We start from the raw sequence: 7,127 nt of genomic DNA, 5'->3' as shown, positions 1-7,127 counted from the left end.
AAGTCTGGTGCATCACACTGAGAAGGAATTAAAAGGTTAGAGCAGAAATCGTCACTAAATCCATTTTTGTTTATTAGTGAAACAAAAAGAGTAGAAAACAAAAATAAATTAGATGAAGTATAAAATAACCTGTTGAAAGCAGGAAGGAAAATTAATATAAAGAGCTGCTGAGCAGTACACAATTGCCAGCTCAAAAAAATTATTTATTTGGTATTTCTAGCTTCTATTTCTTCATAAACATTCTGTCCTTCTAGAATTTAAGTTCAGAAACTGCTCCCAGTGGCATACCACCTGGATGATTTAGTGGAAGTTTTGTAATTTTCGTAGGCAAATGGGGAAGGTAAATCACTGTCATGAACCCTATTATCATCTACAAGCTGTATCCAAGCCTACTCTGGGAATGCTGGGGATGTGTGTGTGTGTGACTGGGGGGGAAGGGGAAGGGCCATGGGTGCAAACAGAAAAAAGCAAATGAAAAGCCCCCAAACCTAGAAGTTGTTATTTGTAGACTCAAGTCTGAAAAGGTTTCTAGAAACACAGCAGACAAGGCAAACTGTTCGAAAATCTCTTCCTTGATTTGCTGATGATACTGCATTTGAAGAAAATGGCTCAGCCCATATTTGCTGAATAAAAAATTAAAAGCAACTATGTTGCTGATTTTTTTGGTGAGATTCTATAGTAACAAAACAATTCAACACTTAGTATGGCATCTGAGGATTTAAATTCAGACTAAATCTTACTGTTTTGCCACCATTTCTAATTGCAAATGATTACACATTTCTTAAAGGGCCCATTGTGAAGTGCTCCATAGCATTACATCACGGAATTGTGTCATCACCATTTCCATCAAGCTTTATGCTGCTGATATCAGTTCCTTATTAACAGCCTAAAACTAGAATATTGACTACACACAGCAATCATATGCTTCTCCATTTTAAGCATTTTAACCTCTTCAAATCCCTCAGACTCAGCACCCTGCCCTACCCCATCCTTTGCTCACTCTCATCCAGCTTCATGTCAAAGACTACCAATTTCAACTTTTCCCATTAATTTCAACCATTTCCATTGTAACTTCTCCATGCATTCTTTGAGGCTGTATTTTTCTGCTTTCCTACACTTGGTAAGAACTGTACTGGCTGGATTTTAATACTTAAGCTTTACAACAGTCAATTCTTTTTGTGGTCCCTTTTCCAGTTCAGTGATTTCAATTCAAGACATGTTCCCTCTATTCCCTATATTTAAACAAAGGAAAGCCAAAGAAAACATTCACTCAGACTGACAAAAGAGTCATATAAAAGAATACAAGGAAATATTGAAAGGTTTTAAAGTCTCTGCCAAGGAGGAAAAAAATAAACACACAAAAGCAGAATATTCAAAGCTGAATATAAAAATATACAAGAAAGTGAATGTTATTTCTATTTTAAACCATTCTGTATGCTCTCTTAAAGGAGTATGCTATTTCCCTGACTGTAATAGATTCCTTTATAGAAAAAAACCAGAACAAATTTAAATGTAAAGTAGACAGGCTGAATTTGGTCAGCACAGCGAGAACACCAGAGAAATGGGTGGGCTGGAATCAGGGTGAATTTTTGAGTTTGCTAAATAAAAAAGCACTGTAACAGCATATGAAAACAGGCAGCAGCCTTGCAAGAAACGAATACCAGTTGACAATCTGAATGTGCAGGTACATTCTGCCTTTTGGCAGAGCTTTTATTTTATTCCAGGAGTATTTACATTTCTATAGTCAATGCAAGTAAATGGTATGTACCAGGAACTGTTGAACTGTGCCCAGAGGGCAGGGCAGAAGAGTGACATGTTGTCATGACACTATAAAATGCTAGTTCCATGAAATTCCTATTCTTAACATTTTAAATGCAGACTTGAAGGAAGCAGAAGGCAGCCACAAATAATGGGAGAGTTCTGTTTCCTTGGTGCACACGAGCAGTAATACAGAGTGTCCTCTCTGAGGCAGCTTTGCTTGTTACTGGACTGCTAGCATTGTGGAACAATCTACGTCAATCAGCTCTCAAATGCAGTTGCTAGGAACCAATATCATGAGGAATCCCAGGACAAAGAAACGGACATGGAAAAGAAATAGATCAGAAGTGCAGTCTGAGGTAAGCAACCTCACTCTATAATTATATGTAGCAAGGTAGGTCTGTTTGTGTGACCTACCACTCGATACACTGATTTCAGTGTCTTGGAGCCACTGAAGACAAAGCTAAATATTCACTCACCTATCTCAGCACCTTTGGTGTGTGACTGTGGGCTTCAAAAAGTATCAGTTTCTGGTCAGGATTTATAGCCCTGAACCTTACCCACCCTCATCTACCCAACTTCAAAATAAGCTCCAAATTAATCTTTAAAATCAAAATTATGAGATGGTATGCTTAAAACAGTCAATTACAATATACAGCATTGCACTGTCGTACGCTAAAATACAGATAAGCAGAGATTAGTTATCTTTTCTGCTTGCAAAGTTTCAAAGATAATTTTCTAATCATCCTGGAGAATGCTTTAACAGTTATATAATATGCCATTCTACAGTGAGAAGCTACTATTTCTTCCTTTTGAGGCCATTTGATATTCCAGAAGAAGAGAGAATTAATGCAGAGAAGAGTCCTAGGATGTAGTTTCGTTTCTAAAGAGCATTTGTCCCTGTCTCAGCTATGTGGTGACTGGCATCTAACCCTAGAAACCCCAAAGCCAGAAACACATCAGACTGTGTTGCACAAGAATTGTCATAACAGCACTCTCTGAATACAAAACTGTGCTCTAAGGCAGTGCTGAATGAAGAATTAAAGAGCTGGCACATTTCCCATCAATCTCTTACATCATCTGCCCAAAACCGATACTCATAAAGAGGCTGCAATTTACAGAGTTATTTTATGACTTACAACATGTAGGAGGGAGATGCCACAGATTGTAAGTGAGAAAAAAACACCGAAATAAAAGACTTGTCAAGGAAAGAAAGCCACACATCACCAAACAAAACATGACAAAATTTCAGCACTCTGAATCACTCCTCCAAAAGACAAGGAACAACAGCCACTTTTTTTGTAGTGCAGCATCACAACCGATGTCTGATGTCATGAAGAGCAGATACCTCCTACCACAGGATGAGCTGCAACAAATCTGCTGTTTAACTGTTTAGGAAGTTTAACTGTTGAGGAAGTGGAATTGACCCATAGGTGTGTCAGCAATATTTGTGTACTGAGCAACAGCTCCCCAACTTTGTGGGAAGAACTAAATGACTGTGTCAAGTGTGCTGGGAGAGCAGTCTAAGAGGCTGGAAAATGTAATGGTAAAAATGTCTCAGAGTACCACAGTGGAGAGGAGCTGTGAGTTTCCTTTCTTTCCTAGAGTGCTCAAGAACCACCAGCATCATAACTGTTCTTCAGCATAACAGGGTAGAATTAGGAAGGTCTCAAAATAGTAAGGAATGGCACCAGAAAGAACCTGCAGCCACTTAATTTAATGCTAAGCATTCAAATGAGCAGCTGCTCCTCCACACTACTGCTCACCACAGAAACACCCTGCCAGTTGGTTTGCCTCATTCTTTTCCACCTCAATTCTAAGATAGTTTTATCTTTTCACTACAGAAATACCTATTGTGATTGAGGAGAATAGAGTCTGCATTTATATATTTCATGCAGCTCCTGGGCTTCTCTGAAGGAGAGAAAGGCACCAGAGCACAAAGGATATCAGAAGCTGCTGCTTCACTGCCACAGGCACCACAACTTACCTACCTCCCTGTTCCAGTACAGCCCTCCAAGACCTTCTTCACATATTTGTATTCAAGTCAGTGCCTTCCAAGGTATCTTATCTGTCATCAGCCTCCACAGCTATTTCCTCTGAAGGAAGAAAACCACACAGTACCATGGTGAAAACTTCTGCAGAAGGAGACAAGTGTTCTCCCTTTTGCCCTCCCACTCCATTCTCTGCCAGGCATCCATACCAGCATGCTCTCAGTACTTGCCCCATTACTGACCATCTCAGTCCCATCGGCCAGGCAGGCCCCATTCCCTTACTCAGAGAACCAGCTGAATTGCTAATTTCTTCTTATGTTTTTTACATTTCTACCTGTCTTTTCAGATGAACGGTGCTCCCTCAACTCATCTAATGTCCCTTGCTGTGTAGCTTTAAGAGCTTCCCCCCAGGAAGGGCAAACCAGGAGCCAAGGAAAACCACAGCCCAGGCAGTGTCCACACCAACCAAAGCACAGTCTCAAATGACATAAGAGCAGGAGGCAGATGTTGACAACAGGGTCAATTGACAGCCCTAGACAGAACAAAAAGACGACTCAGGCCTAGCACTCATCCAGAGAGGCCAGGTTGCATCAACAGGAGACAGGACCAAAACCAAGACCACAGCATCTTGGAAACTTGGTTGGAGACAGAATGAACAGCAGGCACATCCCAAACATAACTCAAGCAAAAACAAAGCAGGACTCTTTTATGACAGATCAGACAAGTTCTGTGCTTCTTCATGTAATAAGATCTCAGCCAACTTTGCTCATTGCAGTGGAGTCAACCCTGATTTAAGTTATTATAATATGGGGTGGCTGGTCCAAGTGATTTGCTTGCTCTTATGCCTTGATCTTTTCTTATGCTTCTTTCATGTAAAGCATAATTTAACTTCACTCACTTGTACTTTAAAAATGCATATGTAGAAAAAGTGTAGAAAATGTGAGGACAGAGAGACCAGCCTCAGATGATGTAACAAACAGTATCAAACTGCCTCTAAGATTGCCTGACTGACTCTGAATGTTGATCAGGGTGAAGCAGCCTGATGTTGTTAAATCTGCTCCTCTGCAGCTTTCACAGCTTTCTTGCTTTGGGTGGCATCTAAGAGTCTCTAACTCTCCAGAATGTGAGTAAACACATGAAAAACCTCAAAGAACAGCATTTTCTAGTATGGTGTGTCTCTGTCAAGGTGAGAGGGAATAAAGAAAAGGTTGTCCCACTCCCTGGTGGGGAATGGGAAGGTGGTTCTTACTGGAGCCTGATTCACATCCTGATACTCATCAAACAAAGTCAACACATGGATCAATAGCACAAGGCTTCTCAAGGTATCATGGTCCTCGCTGGTGCTTGGGTCACTCTTAGCTCTCATATAGGGTTTTCTGGTAGGATGTCTTCAGCCCCCTTTCCAGGAAGGGTTCACTTCCCTAAGCATTGCTCTCACCAGCACTAGCAGCCTTGGTCCAGGGTACACTTTTGTCACGAGACTAAAATGGGATGGATGGTGTGTTATCTCCATTCCCCTATCAGTCTAAATTGCAAACACATCATTGAACATCCCAGGAATGAGACAAATAACAGCAGTTCCTGCATGGACCAGATTCCCTTTCTTTGAAGCAAAACCCTGGGCTGATCCCCATCCTTGCTCTACCTTCTGGTTAAAAATACCTCACCCTGTGAAACTTCATAGCTCTCTCTGGGCAGCCAGCCCCTCCCTGTCCAGTGAAACACCCGTCGAGGTCTACTGAGGACCAGGCAGTTCTGCCTGTCTCCACGTGTGGCTGCCGTTGATCTGATATCCCCCTGATACTGGCTCCTCCTATTTTTAATCTTCTCCCACAGCTTGATAACCTACTTGTTATGCACCTATACGGACACATGCACTGCCCTGCAAGGGGGGCTGGTGGTGGGTGGATGTGGATGTCGGGGTGTGCTCACCACCACCCTGTGCCCAGGAGCTGCGGCGCCGCGCTGAGGGGCTCCTCCTGCAACCCCCCCTATAGTGCAGGCGGCTGCTCTCCATCTCCAGTGATGGATGAGCTTTGCTCTCCTCGGGAAGCTGTTGGAAGGAAAGCTCTGTAGTGCCGACACATCTCCCCGGGTCTGCTGTTTACCGGGGCGGCGTGAAAACACGCTGCCGGAATACTGAACATTTAGTAAGTCAGTAAGTGATCAAATAAATCCGCGCTTCCCCCACGAAACAAAAGCGGTCTCATTCACCAGCGGGAGGCTGAGCGGCTGTGCTCCTCGCCCCGCTGCCCGCGGTGGTGTGAGAAAACCGTGGGTGAATGAGAAGCTCGGGGTTTCCCCGGCACTCAGCCGTGCGGTTGGGACTGCGGCGCCTGCCGGGGCGGGGGAGCCGCTGCTGCTGCTGCCGCTGCCGCCGCCCTGCCTGTCCGCGCCTCTCCGCGGCTGCGGGCCGGCCGCTCCCGCGTTCTGGCACACCCGACGCGTTACGTAACTGCTCGCCACAACGGTGGCTTTGGCTATCCCTCACCTCGGGCTGCCACCCGATACAGTACCGTAAGCCCGGGCGGCTGAGCGCAGGCTGCGGCGGCATGAGCCCCTCCCGCCCCGCGTAGAGCCGCGCAGAGACACCGCCTGCGCTCCGCAGCGCCCGGCGGAGGCTGCGCCGCCTCAGGAGGAGCCCCGCGCTCCCGCTGCGGACTCCCCGCTTTCCCCCAGGGGCAGCACCCCCATGGCACTCCGGGCGGGATGCCGGGATGGTGGGGTGGGGCTGTCTCTGGCCGCAGCACCGCGCCCAGCCCTGCGCTCAGCGGAGAGCAGCGCGCACCGCCATCCGCGCTCGCAGCCCGTTATCCTGAATGGGAGAGTGATTCCCACGCCCTGTTTGCTCAGAGATCTTCAACATCTTTATACTATGCAAGCGAGAAGATTCAGTGAGAAAAAAAGTGCCGTCTGTTTTTTTTCTAATTTATTTACCAGAGCGCCCACCGCACGAGAGGGTGAAGGGATACCCTATTCAGTCAACTGGGTCCTCCTCACGGCTGGGCAATGGCTCCCTGTTCCCTCCTTTCTTTGAAGCAAATGCTGCTTTTGGGGAACAGGGCAGCCAGACCTCGCCGGTGGCACAGGGCATCCCCGCTACCTTTCTCTCTGCCTTCCCTGTGCAGGTCGTCCCCGCTGCCGAGGGTGCGGGGGAGGAAAAAGGGCTGCAGGGGAGGAAGGGGGGGCTGCCGAGGCGGTGCGTTCCCCCCCGCCGCCCCCTTGCTGCGGCGGCACGTGGTGCTCCCGGGACGCGGGTCCTCAGACGCTCCCCCTGCCCAGCCAGCCAGTCTCCTTCGCGAGGAGCTTTTTATAGCAGCCCCGACCCGCTCCCCGATGGGAGGTTTCTCGCCGCGCTCACGTTACCGTGCGGGTGCG

This window comes from Lichenostomus cassidix, chromosome 4 (assembly GCF_008360975.1).
Source record: "Lichenostomus cassidix isolate B80296 chromosome 4, HeHo_3.0, whole genome shotgun sequence".
In the NCBI taxonomy this organism is placed as follows: Eukaryota; Metazoa; Chordata; class Aves; order Passeriformes; family Meliphagidae; genus Lichenostomus; species Lichenostomus cassidix.
The sequence above is the reverse complement of the archived record's forward strand: the minus strand, read 5'-3'. Positions refer to the sequence as shown.